Below are 14,637 nucleotides of genomic sequence, written 5' to 3' on the forward strand. Positions count from 1 at the left end.
GTATCCTATTGGATGGCAACCCAGTATTCAGAGACTGGAACTCTCATCTCCACTCACTGGCACTGTCTGGAATGGGGCACGCGCACATAATCTTCTGACTCAGAGGCGGGAATGCTACCACTGAGCCAAGGCTCACTCCAGTATCAGGCAATTTGCTGCCTACAAATGCATCCACCAAGTAGGATTAATTGATCAGCACAGCCGAAGCACTTTCACTTCCTTTTGCACTGAATAAGTAAGTGTAGCGCGACAACGGCTATCCAATTTCAGCACACTACACTACTGCATTTCACAAAGTTCAGAGGGTATTCTACAGCCCCTTCTGTGCGTGAGTAATTGAACATGTATCTTACAGCTAGCATGTTTTGGAAGGATTTTTTGTTGAAACGCCACTACAATGTCAGTGTGACAACAGTTCCAAATGTAACTTGTGTCTTGTATGCATGCCATGTTGCTGTATGGCTATACATGGTAATGCCATGTTGCTGTATGGCTATACATGGTAATGCCATGTTGCTCTATGGCTATACATGGTAATGCCATGTTGCTCTATGGCTATACATGGTAATGCCATGTTGCTCTATGGCTATACATGGTAATGCCATGTTGCTGTATGGCTATACATGCTAAGTATTCAAAAGGCTACATGGTTGAATGACAGCTTTGGAGTGGCAAGCAGTACAAGAAAGGACATAAGAACATATGAAATAGGAGCAGGAGTAGGCCATATGGCCCCTCGAGCCTGTTCCGCTATTCAATAAGATCATGGCTGATCATCGACCTTAACTCCACTTTCCCGCCTGATCTCCATATCCCTTGATTCCCCTAGAGTCCAAAAATCTATCCATCTCAACCTTGAATATACTCAAAGACTCAGCACGCAAAACCCTCTGGGATAGAGAATTCCAAAGATTCACAACCCTCTGAGTGAAGAAATTCCTCCTCATCTCAGCCTTAAATGGCCGACCCCTTATCCTGAGACTCTGCCCCCTAGTTCTAGACACTCCAGCCAGGGGAAACAACGTGTCAGCGTCTACCCTGTCAATCCCCCTCAGAATCTTGTATGTTTCAATGAGATCACCTCTCATTCTTCTAAACTCCAGAGAGTATAGGCCCATTCTACACAATCTCTCATCATAGGCCAGCCCTCTCATCCCAGGAATCAATCTAGTGAACCTTCGTTGCACCGCCTCCAAGGCAAGTATATCCTTCCTTAGATAAGGAGACCAAAACTGTGCACAGTACTCCAGGTGTGGTCTCACCAAGGCCCTGTACAATTGTAGCAAGACTTCTTACTCTTATACTCCAACCCCCTTGCAATAAAGGCCAACGTGCCATTTGCATTCCGTATTGCTTGCTGTACCTGCATGCTAGCTTTCTGTGTTTCTTGCACGAGGACACCCAAATCTCTCTGAACACCAACATTTGAAAGTTTCTCACCATTTAAAAAATATTCTGTTATTCTATTCTTCCTACCAAAGTGAATAACCTCATATTTCCCTACATTATACTCCATCTGCCACCTTACTGTCCACTCACTTAGTCTATCTATATCCCTTTGCAGACTCTTTGTGTTCTCCTCACAGCTTACTGTCCCACCTAGCGTTGTATCATCAGCAAACTTGGATACATTACACTCGGTCCCTTCATCTAGGTCATTAATATAGATTGTAAATAACTGAGGCCCCAACACTGATCCTTGCGGCACCCCACTAGTTACAGCCTGCCAACCTGAAAAAGATCCGTTTATCCCTACTCTCTGTTTTCTGTCCGTTAACCAATCCTCTATCCATGCTACTATATTACCCCCAACCCCATGAGCCCTAATCTTGTGTAATAATCTTTTATGTGGTACCTTATCGAATACCTTTTGGAAATCCAAATATACTACATCCACTGGTTCCCCTTTATCTACCCTGCTAGTTACATCCTCAAAAAACTCTAATAAATTTGTCAAACACGATTTCCCTTTCATAAAACCATGTTGACTCTGCCTAATCATGGTATGATTTTCTAAATGCCCTGATACCACTTCCTTAACAATGGATTCTAGTATTTTCCCGACGACTGATGTCAGGCTAACTGGCCTGTAGTTCCCTGTTTTTTCTCTCCCTCCTTTCTTGAATAGCGGTGTTACATTTGGGACCTTCCAATCCGCTGGGACCATTCTAGAATCTAGGGAATTTTGGAAGATCAAAACCAATGCATCCACTATCTCTTCAGCCACCTCTTTTAGAACCCTAGGATGTAGGCTGTCAGGTCCAGGGGATTTGTCGGCTTTTAGTCCCATTAGTTTTTCTAGTACTTTTCCCTACTTATATTAATTATGTTAAGCAGTACAAATTATTTCCAAAAGAATAGTTTAGCATATAGATTTTGAACTTTTATGACTTTTCTTTTCAGGAGATAGATAATAGAATTTCTACTGTAAATATATTATATTGCTATTATACTTTCATCATTTGTTTACTAAATTCAATAGTTTAAACTTAAAATGAGTTGCGATGCTGCTCTGCTCATTGAAAATTAGGGCTAGTGAACTAACTCTTGGAATAATAGGAAATTGGGGCTCATCTATCAGAATAATCTAACATTCAGAAGTTGAAAAGTTAAGAATGATAGGAAAAAATATGATAGGCACCTTTCCTCAGGCCTATTATTTTCTTCCACAGTTGCAGTGAGGTGCACTGGGTGTTGGAAAGAGCAATCACCCTGCCACCTATTTCTGCCAGACTAGCCTTGAGCTTGGGGAAGGCCTCCAGTTTCACCATCCCTACTCCTTCAATAGGCCTATGCCTTATGACATCCAGGATGGGCTCCTCAAATGGACACAGTGCCTTGTACTGCCTTATGCTTCCTCCACTTCTTGTTTGCTCCCTTCTATTATAACAACAAATACTTTTATTTATATAGCACCTTTACTGTACTAAAACGTTCCAAGGCGCGTCACAGGAGTATCAAAAGACAAAAAACTTGACACCGAGCCACATAAGGAGAAATTAGGACAGATGATCAAAAGCTTGGTCAAAGAGATAGGTTTTATAGGAGGAAAGAGAGGTGGAGAGGTTTAGGCAGGGAATTCCAGAGCTTAGGGCCTAGGCAACAGAAGGCATGGCCACCAAAAGTTGAGCGATTGTAATCAGGGATGCTGAAGAGGGCAGAATTAGAGGAGTGCAGATAACTGTATTTTCTATTTTCTTCTTCTTCTCTTAGGCAGTCCCTTGGAACCGAGGATGACTTGCTTCCACATTAAAAATGAGTTCTCAGGTGACTGATGAGTCCAATGCGGGAGCTACAGTCTCTGTCACAGGTGGGGCAGACGGTAGGTGGGGTGCTTGGGTTGATGTGCGCTCCTTGCGCTTAGCTTCTGCTTGCTCCCGGCAAAGAGACTCGAGGAGTTCGGTGCCTTCCCGGATGCTTCTCCTCCACTTTGTGTGGTCTTGGGCCAGGGATTCCCAGGTGTCGGTGGGGATGTTGCACTTTTTCAAGGAGGCTTTGAGGGTGTCCTTGAGGCATTTCCTCTGCCCACCTAGGGCTCTCTTGTCGTGTCAGAGCTCCAAGTAGTGCGCTTGTTTTGGGAGTCTCATATTGGGCATGCGGGCGATGTGGCCTGTCCATCGGAGCTGATCAAGTGTGATCAAAGTTTCGATGCTGGGGATGTTGGCCTGAGTGAGAACACTGATGTTGGTGCGCCTATCCTGCCAATGGATTTGCAGGATCTTGCGGAGGCAGCGTTGGTGGTACCTCTCCTGTGCTTTGAGGTGCCTGCTGTACATGGTCCATGTCTCTGAGGCATACAGGAGGGCGGGTATCACTGCTGCTCTGTAGACATGAGCTTGGTGCTGGGTTTGAGGTCCTGGTCTTCAAACATTCTCTTCCTCAGGCGACCGAAGGCTGCACTGGCACACTGAAGGCGGTGCTGGACTTTGTCATCTTCCACCCTTTCTGTTTTGCTGTTTCGCTGTCAGGACATTGTGATTCTCTTTGTCTTTTTTCTCCTGTGGGATGGCTCCTGGGCTGTCATCTCCTTCCTGAGCTGCTCTTCTCTTCAACTGTATCTGTGGTCATCCATTGTCACCTTTTGCCCGTTCTTCCCCCAAACTCCTTTCTTCCATTGCTTAAGATAGTGAAGGCATTTCAGCCCAAACTACAAGTTCAAACTACAAGTTTAAAGCTCCCCCTGCAGAGTCCACTGCCCATCCCCCGGCGTGTCTTTGTTCTCACTGAGCTCCTTCAACTGCCGGAGCTCTGCTGAAACTTGACCTCCATCACTGGATTCCCCGCGGACAGGACTTCGTTGACTACACGGTTTGACTCAGTGGCTGTGGCTGTTGTGTCTCCTTGTGTTCTTTTACTATAAATAATACAGACACTTTTAGCTCATTTTAGTTACTGCTTTTACTAGCTGTATTTCTGCTTTGTTTCTCTGTGCTGCCGCATGGTGCGGAGTGATACAAGATGTCCGACGCTGCACTGTGCACTGCCCGTGCAGTGTGCCACATAGCAATATACCTACACCATACCAAAGTAGTTCCATACCAAAGTAGTTCCATTTAACGATGTGATACTATAACAATGTAACATCCCTCTTTCTCAAAAAACTAAAACATGACATTTAACAATTTAAATTAACAAATATTATATCTAAACTATTATTATCAACTACAAAGAATCATGAGTTTTTTTTTAATTCGCAATATCGCTCAGGTGGTTGGATGTTGTCCCTCCATCTTGTGGATTTGGTGGTGACCATTCCTCTCTGCGGTGTTTTGGTGTGTTCCGCTCTCATTGTTGTTGTTGCTGTCGCCTTTGGAGTTGGAGTGTGCATGCTCGTGGTTGTTTGATTTGTAGCGCTTGTTTCTGGTGTTGTGCTGCTTGTGGTAGCTGGTGTTGTCAATGTTGCTGATGTTGTCTGCTGCTTATCCAGTTCAGGTGAAGGTCTGATGTGGAGTCTGTTCTGTCTGTATTGGTTACCAGGTTCAGTCTCTACGAAGTAGGATCTTGGAGTATCAGCTTTTCCAATGACCTTGGCTGGATTCCAGGTTTTCAACACCGGGTCTTGCACATGCACTGATTGTCCATTCAGCAATTCTGGTAGCGTCTTTGCATGTTTATCGTAATGTTTGCTTCCTACGATTTGTGCTTCTGCCAGCTTTTGTCTGAAGTCCTCCTGGTCCTGGGGAGGATGTATTTTTGCTGGTAGTGTAGTCTTAAACTTCCTCCCATTCAGCAATTCCGCAGGTGATTTCATGTCTGCTTTCAGTGGTGTTGATCTGAGTGATAGGAGGGCAAGGTCTTGGTCTTCCCCCATCTCACTACTTTTGATGAGAGTTCTCTTGACAGTCTGGATCTGTCTTTCGATGAACCCGTGTCCCCTTGGGAAATTTGGGTTGAGGTTACTATTTTGAACCCATACTTTTCTGCCAGAGCTCTGAATTCACTCGATGTGAACTGGGTTCCATTGTCACAGATTACCTTTTCTGGGATTCCTTGCTCAGCAAACAAGCTCTTTGCAATCCTGGTGGTAGTTGTGGCTCTCAAGTCTTTCATCCTTCTCACAAAAGGAAACTTGGAATAGTAATCTGCCACTATGAGATACCATTCTTGATTGCACATGAAGAGATTTGCCCCAACAGTGTGCCATGGTCTTGACGGTATTTCACTAGGTATCATCTCCTCTTTCTGTTGTGCATTTCTGTATTTCTGGCATATACCACACGCAGAGACCATCTGTTTGATATTTTTGTGCATGCCTATCCAGTATACAGCTGATCTGGCTCTCAGCTTGCATTTTTCCATTCCCATGTGGCCTTCATGTATGAGATGGAGAAGTTGTGTCTGCATCGTCTTTGGCACGATGATCCTCGATCCAGCAAGGAGAATACCGTCTTCTACTGCAATATCGTCTTTAATCGTCCAGTATTGATGAATTGTCGCCTGTACCTGCTGGATTCGCTCCGGCCACCCCTGTATTACTTGTTGTGTGAGTAGTTGCAACTCCTCATCTTTGCTAGTCTCATCTCTGATTTGACTGAGCTTTGTAGGGGTAACATTCACTAGGTGGTGGATTTTTACTGTTAGGCCCTCCACCTCGTGTTTCTCATATGGTGACAATCGAGACACGCATCTGCTAGCACCATTTCCTTTCCTGGCTTATATTTAAGTGTGAAGTCATAGCTTTGGATCCTTAGAAGCAGTCTTTGCAGTCTTGCAGGCGCTTTGCACAGATTCTTCTTATAGATCTGTTCTAGTGGACGATGGTCACTCTCTATTGTAAATCGCCTGCCATACAGGTATGTATGGAATTTCTTGCATCTGTACACTACTGCTAATAGTTCTCTTTCTATGTTGGCGTATCTCGTCTCGGCTGACGTCAAGGCCTTTGATGCGAAAGCTATCGGCTTTCCTTCCTGCACCAGAGCTGCCCCTAGTCCTCTGGTAGAAGCGTCTACTTGCAGAGTGACTAGTTTTCTTCTGTCATAATATGACAGACTTGTTTCTTTGCACAACAGTTCTTTAAGTTGTTTGAAATTCCTTTCGCGTGATTCAGACCACTGGTATTCGGCGTCTTCTTTCAAATACTCTCTGAGATTTGTTGTATGTTCCGACATGTGTGGGATGAAAGAACTCATGTATTGGACCAAGCCGAGGTAACTCCTCAGCTCTTTCTTGTCTTTGGGTGGTTTCATTTCAGCAATCGCTGCAATCTTCTCTGGATTTGGCTTGACTCCCTCTGGTGTATAAATCATACCGAAGAATTGGCATTCCTTGGCTTTAACTATGCACTTATCTGCATTTAACTTGATGCCAGCCTTCCTGGTACTCTCCATGGCCTCATGTAGGTGCATGTCATGGTCTCTTTCATCTGCTCCATAGATCTGAATATCATCAGCTATTCCTATAGCTCCTTCACAGCCTCTGTATGTCTCGTCTATTTTCTGTTCAAAGATATCTTGACTGACCTTTAGCCCGAATGGTAGCCGCAGGAATTTGTAATGCCCAAATGGTGTGTTGAATGTTGTCAGTGTTGTTGATTCCTCATCCAACTTCACGTTCCAATATCCATTTCAGGCATCTAGTTTTGAGAAAACCTTGGCTCCTGCCAGTGTTGGCGTAATCTCCTCTAACGTTGGGGTGGGATAGTGGTCCCTCTTTATCACCTGGTTTAGATCTTTGGGGTCCAAACATATTCTGAGACGCCCGTTTGGCTTTTCTCGTACCACAATTGAGTTTACCCAGTCTGTGGGTTCAGTGACCTTTACGATCACTCCCTTTTCTTCCATCTCCTTTAGCTCTCTTTCAAGCTTTGTCTTCAGCTCAATGGGTACTTTTCACGGAGCATGGATAACAGGCTTTACCTCTGGATTGATGGTGATGTGGTATTGGAAATCTCCGAAACATCCCACTGTATCATCGAAACATTCCGGATACATGTCTATCAAGTCTTTTTTACTCTTGATTTGTGGGCGGTTCTCCAGTGGGGTGTTGCTGTCTATCTTCAGTGGCGTTTCCGTCAGCTCGTGATGCACTGAGATCAATCTCAACTTCTCGCAGCTGTTTAATCCCAGGATCGCTGGCCCCTCAGTGTCGGTGACATAGAACATGCAGTTGATGTTCTTTCTTTTATGTGTCCCTTTGATAAAGGTTATTCCGAGTTGTTTAATCTCACTCCCCCCGTATGCTGTCAGCGTGACATTACTTGCCTTTAAACAACCATTTTTCGGGTAGCCATCTTCTCTCAGATTTTCAGGAAAGATCTGCTGGTACAGTCTCAATGGGAGAATGTTGCTCTGAGCCCCTGTGTCCAGCTTCAACTTTAAGTTGATGGTTTTGGGCCGACCTTTGATCTTTTTTTTTATTTGGATGATGGTGTGCAATTCTCTCCTCGGAGTATTTTCCGCTCTGGACATCTTGTGAAGCTGTATCTTTATGGTTTCGATGTTTAGTGCATTGTCGTGATCATCATCATCATCCTGCTCATCCATGGCATGGATATTGTGTTTCTTTCTCTGGTTCTGCTGTCCGCCTTTGTTTTTGATGTATGTTCCTTCTTTCTTCGTTCTACACCTCTTTTCCCAGTGGTTTAGTTTGCCACATGCATTGCAGCTTGTTCCATATGCTGGACATTTCCTCTTGTCTGTGTAATCGTGCGGTCTTCCACAATTTCTGCACATGTTTCCCCCGTTGTCATGTGTATGTCTTTGTGTGTTGTACTTTTCTCTCACTGCATCCACTCTGTTGTCCGTCTCAGAAGCCGTCCACATGTCAGCCGTTTGAGAAATCAGCGTTTTCATTTGCTGCTTCATGGCTTCATGAGCTCTCGCAGTATCTACAGCCTCTGTTATTCCGAGCTTTTCTTTTCCTATCAGAGCTTTTTGTACCTCTACATGCGCTGACCCCCATATTAGCTGGTCCACAAGCTTTTCTTCCATTTCCTTAAATTTACACTTGCTGGCTTCATTTCTCAGCCTTGTTAGGAAATTGTCAGCTGTTTCACCGGGTTCCTGTCTTAGACTCTGGAATTTGTATCTGTGTATACGGTGATTGGATTTAGGCTCTAGATGGTTGCTGAATTTATCAAGAATTGTCGCAGGGTTTTCATTTTCGTCTTCAGTCAAACTCCAGCTATTATACAAATCTAGACCTTTTTCTCCTGTCCACAACAGAATGTAACTAACCTTTTCCTTGTTGGTAGCGCCCTTCAGGAAGCTTTTGAATGTAAGCTCACATTTCTGTTTGAACTTGTGGAATGTTTCTACTATATCGTCGGCTTCCCAGTTCATGAGGGGTTGCATTTGCACAGTCGTCATTTTAGTTTCCCATACGATTCACTCTCAAATCACCGCAGACATCGGCACTCACAATCAGCTCATAAAATCACTTTTCGTCTTATTCGTAGTTCGTATAGCACAATTTTTTTTACTCACTTATACCGCTGCCACCATGTTGTGTCTCCTTGTGTTCTTTTACTATAAATAATAGACACTTTTAGCTCATTTTAGTTACTGCTTTTACTAGCTGTATTCCTGCTTTGTCTCTGTGCTGCCGCATGGTGCGGAGTGATACAAGATGTCCGACGCTGCACTGTGCACTGCCCGTGCACAGTGTGCCACATAGCAATATAACTACACCATACCAAAGTAGTTCCATACCAAAGTAGTTCCATTTAACGATGTGATACTATAACAATGTAACAGTGGCATTGCTCTACTTTTCAGTCACTTCAAGTCTTATGTTGCAGAATTCTTTTGTCAAATTGGTTTCCGATCTCTTGGACTTCTCTGGACATCTACACTACGTTTCTGCTTTGAATTACACTGGATGACACTATGTTTCTGCACTGGACTACACTGGACTATACTGGATTACACTGTAAGACTTACCTGCTATGCCTCCATCTCTGCTGCTAAAATATTTTTACAGTACCTTTAAACTGTGGCTGTGTCTCTGCTGAACTGATTTTACTTTCAGCTCTGCTGGCTTGTAGGTAGCAGCTGTTGTTTTCTCTTGATGTCCAGTGACTCGTTCTACCGATTTTCAGCTTTGCTGGTCGCTGGCTTGTGGTCTTACATTTTCTCTGCCACTTTGATCTACGGTAACCTCCAACTGGCGTCAATTTCGCTACCATCTTTCTGCACCGCTACCGACTCTCATTCCTATGGCAACAACCACCATCCTTCAACTCTCTACATTTCAATTTAACTTCTGGACTTCACTCACCTGCTTTGGACAGTGGTTTGTTGATGCTCCGTGCTGGCCCCATTCAGCTTATGTTGGCTTTGTCCTTCCATAGGACCTCCCTACTATTGTCTCCAACTTATTCCCTGCTACCAGGAAATATGTATTCCATTAATTATTAAACAGGCCTATGTAACCTGAGCTTTTCCCATGTCCTTTCATGTGCACACTATGGCTGCCACTCTGGACCCGAGCCATTCAACACTTTTCCACTTTTTCCTCCTCTTTTCCTTTCTCTCTATCCCTCCCTGACCGCTCTCCCCTGTCGTCATGACTCCTTTCATCTCTCCTCTCTCGGATACTCTGCCCTCCCAAATCCCTACCCCAATCCTTCATTACTCTTCAACCTTCCTACTCTCCTGCTGCCTTCCCAGGCTTGACTCCCTCTTAGATAAGCCTACAGCTTCCCTCTGTGCCTCTCTTGGCATCCTACGAAAGGCCCATCAAGGCACTCGTCACTGCCGTCTTACGAGCAGCAACCCCAACTGTCCCATCCAACTCTCTCGCCGACTTTCCTGCCCACTGCGCCCACTGGGGGCAAATCTTGCCAATCTCCTCCCCATCCAACTCATCCCCCTCAGCGCTGACCCTGTGGATACTGGCAGTGGGGCAGCCATCACCGACCCTCTCCACATCCCCCCCAGAATGTCCGTTCACTTGCGAACAAGGCCATTGCCATCCATGAGCTTATCGTGGATGATTGCATTGATATCATGGCCCTGTCGGAAACTTGGTTGAGGGGTGATGACACCTTACCCTTAAATGACGCCTCCCCGCTTGGCTATGCCTTTCACCACTTGCCCCACTCAGACCGCCATGGTGACGGTGTGGCTCTCATCACCAAATCACACCTTGGTCTGTCCCCCTGCTCCTCCAGCACTTTCTCCTCCTTTGAGCATCTCACCTTATTCCAACCCTCTCAACTCTCATTTAAAATTCTTGGGGGCAAAATTTGGTTGCCTTGCGCCTCTTAGGGCGCTAACGGGGCGCAAAGCAACCAGCGCCCGGGCGCGGCACTGCTAACGCTTCCCGCGAAATCAGCGGTAGGTTAGCGGCGGCGGTAGCCGATAGCGCCCCACGGCGCTGCGCCTCTGGAGATGATGTCATCGCCATGTGCAGCACCCTGCTTGAGCCCCGGCCACAAACTTGGGTCGTGCCTCCTGATTTACCACCGGACGCTATATCCAACAGGGTCAGGGGGGCGTACGTGTGGCTGAGGCGGCGATAATTAAAGGGGCGGTGCAGGGCGGCCATTTTTTTTGCTGGCCCCCTGCCAGCACCTTCCCCCTCTACTGTCCCCCTGTGGGGTGCTGGCTGCGATCCATCAGCCCAGCACTCCTCTTGAGTGCCGGGCTCTTTTGCCGGCACTTCGATCCCTGGTGGCCCAGCTGGGCCCCGGGTCGCGAACAGCACCTCCCAGAGTCGCAATGCGGATTCCGCCCACTAAGGGGCACAACGGACATGATCTTCACCGCACGTCAATTACAAGAGAAATGCAGGAAACAGCACCAACCGCTGTACATGGCCTTCTTTGATCTCACAAAGGCCTTCGACACTGTCAACCGTGAGAGATTATGGAGTGTCCTCCTCAAATTCGGCTGCCCTCAAAGGTTTGTCACTATCCTCCGCTTGCTTCACGACGACATGCAAGCCGTGATCCTGACCAACGGTCCCACCACAGACCCAATTCACGTACGAACCGGGGTCAAGCAAGGCTGTGTCATCGCACCAATGCTCTTCTCGATCTTCCTTGCTGCAATGCTCCATCTCACCCTCAGTAAGCTCCCCACTGGAGTGGAGCTAATTTACAGAACAAACGGGAAACTGTTCAACCTCTGTCGCCTCCAGTCCAGAACCAAGGTCATCCCATCCTCTATCGTCGAATTACAGTATGCAGATGACGCTTGCGTCTGCGCTCACTCGGAGGTCGAACTCCAAACCATCATCAACACCTTTGTAAAGTCTATGGGTTGTATAGCGAAGTAATACACAGACTACAAGAGTAACTTAAACAGGACTTTACTATTCGAAGGTCAGGGCGAATCTGCCCAATAAATTCTGCCACAGCACTTATATACCGGTGTGGTCACCGTCGGTATTACAGTATACAGCAGCCAGGATAAAGTAGTGCCACACCTAAAATAGTTCTCTTAAAGGTGGACGGTTACATACAATAGTTCTCTTAAAGGTAGAACAGTTACATACACTACAATCCTCCCTTTTTAGCTTACAACATACTTATTCCCCATTAACATAACATCATAACATATCCAACTTCATGTTACAACAGTTCACAGAGGTAGTCTCTGCGGAAACAGTTCACAGATTCAGTCTCTGATCTTCTTGACTCGGTCCGGACCACGCCTCCGTGGTGCAGTCGGGTCACCTTGCTAGAGGGACTCATCCCATAGTCCTTCCCTAGACTTAACAGCTTTACTTCCATCACTTCTGAACCAGCATTGCTGACTTTTTAAAACAAACAAAAAACAGTTGGATTGCCTTGGGAAATTTTCCTACCTTCCAACTGATTTGGCTCCGTTCGGGGGACCACGTGTGTGATCGGGTAGAGGTAATAATGGTTCAGATGGTTATCATCTTCTGCTTCGTCTTTTCCTTTTTTGCTTCTTGGAGACTCTCGGAGCTCCATTGTCAGCTGCCAGCTGTAACGCCACCATCTCCCTATGTTCCTTAGACTTTAAGTGATTCATCCTGATTTCGGCACTTTGGGAGTTCTCGGCACAAGCTGGGCAGACCAGGTCCTCGTAATACTCAGTGTCACTCAACAGATCATGGTAATATTCGGTGTCGTCCTGAGCTAGGCCAGCGAGAGGGTCTTCTATTTCCTCCTTACCCAGCTGGACGTTAGCCGACTTTTGTTCCAAATCCCAACATCTGTCCTGAAGAGACTTCATCATGCGTTCAGATTCATCCCGCTTTTTCTGGGCTTCCTGCAAGTCTTTTACTAATGACCTCATTTGTGATTTCAATACTTCAACTTCATTCGGAGATTGATTGATCGGACTATTCAATCCCTCTACTGAAGTAGCTGTTTCAGTATTCTGTTGTTCTACATTGCCGTGCGTCAGCGTACTTTTGGCATCCAAGGGCTGTTCTGCTGCAGACTTCTCAGTCTGGGTTGCCACCTCAGCTCTTCCAATGACTTTTGAGAGCTCCCTTCCCTTTGAAGATTGAGGCTCGTATTTAAGTTTTTCCCATTTTAGAGTTTTATCCCTCAGCATATGAATGAGTTGGCTGACTGTTAACTCTTCTGCCATCATCCCTTTCCCATTAGCTGCAGGGCTGTTTAGAACCTTGCACTGGGGTCCCTTTGCTGCTTCTACTTCGCCATCATCCGCAGCCTCCACCATTCGAATTTCCACAAATGAATCGTCCGGTGATGCTGCACCCGACTTCAGTCGGAGCTCGGAATTCATGGCGACCAATTCAGCCTTTTCTGCCTGCAACCTGCTAACAAGCGCCTTCAGTTGCTGAACATCTTGCTCCACCAGATTAGAGCACGCACCTTCAGAGACCGAATCAGCTTTGATTCGTTTGGCTTCCTCGCGCAGACGGTTTGTGTGCTCCTGCTCCATTTTCTCCCCCAGCTGCTTCTGTTGTCTTTCCAGATTCTCCCACTCTGTGTCCAAGAACTTTTTCATTGCTGTTGTCTCTTGCTCAAGACGGCAACTCAATTGTTCTAATTGCTGTTGTAATTTGAAATAAAGTTGAGTTTGAGCTCGGTGTTCCTCAGTAATGTATATGTCTGTAAACTGGACAGACTCAGAATTCTCTGTCAAACTATGTTGTTGTTGTTCAGTGGAATTCTGTGCTGAAACTTTGTTCTCCTCTGGAGCATAAGCCTTTATGCACGCCTTCGTTTTTTTAACCTCAGTCAGCAAGTTCATTTTAGACTTGTCTTTCATACTTGGGCTGGTCTCATCGTCATCCGTTTCAGAGTCTGAGCTGATTGTCTGCACCGAGTCCTCACTCGTTATTGCTTTTAGGTAGTGCCATTCCATGTCTATTTTCTTGATCCACTCCCGTCCTAGAAGTGGTGGTCCTCCCTCAGGTAGTACATATAAGTCCATTCCTGGGTGTTCTTTGCCTCTGTCTCTCACCTTGACTCTTATCTTCCCCATGGGGTATACTTTATGCCCCATGTATGTCTGCAATACGAACTTGGTATCTCTCAAGGGTATATGTGAGAATAGCCGGTTGTAATCCCTTCGATTTATGACTGATAGGGCTGATCCAGTGTCCAAATCCATTTTCACTTGGACTCCGGCTATTTTTAGCATGACCCAGATAGTTTGTAGGTCAGCTTTCTTACTCACATTGTGAATTCTCAGACTACCCAGTTCCTGGCCGTTTGGGTCTGAATCCGAATTCTGTTCGTCTGAACTCTTCTCAGCCACCTTGTGTACTTTGTTGTACTTTCCCTGTGATGGCTTTTTTTGGTTGTTGGTCTTCTTTCCTGACCGGCATACTTTAGCTATGTGACCCAGTTTGCCACATTTTCTACATTCCTGGTTTTTAAACCAGCATTGGTTCTGGTCATGTGTTGTCTTCCCACAACGATAACATTTCGTTGTACCCGAAGTAATTTGATCCACACTGAGTACCGCTGCCTTTAGCTGCATTTCCGCAGTTCCTTTCGCTGCGGCTTCGTGCGATGCTGCAATAAGGACAGCCCTCTCAAGTGTAAGGTCGTTCTCTTCGAGTAGTCGCTTTTGCGTTCCTTCCTTCGACAGCCCGCACGCGAACTTGTCTCGCAATGCCTCTGTCAGATTTCCTCCAAACTGGCAGTATTTCGCTAGTCTACGCAGTTCGACCAAGTATTCCGCGTTGCTTTCCTCTTTCCGTTGCGTTCTCGCATAAAATTTGAATCGTTCCACCAAC

Source organism: Somniosus microcephalus, chromosome 7 (assembly GCF_052327205.1).
Source record: "Somniosus microcephalus isolate GS21.2 chromosome 7, FLI_Smic_1.0, whole genome shotgun sequence".
Lineage (NCBI taxonomy): Eukaryota > Metazoa > Chordata > Chondrichthyes > Squaliformes > Somniosidae > Somniosus > Somniosus microcephalus.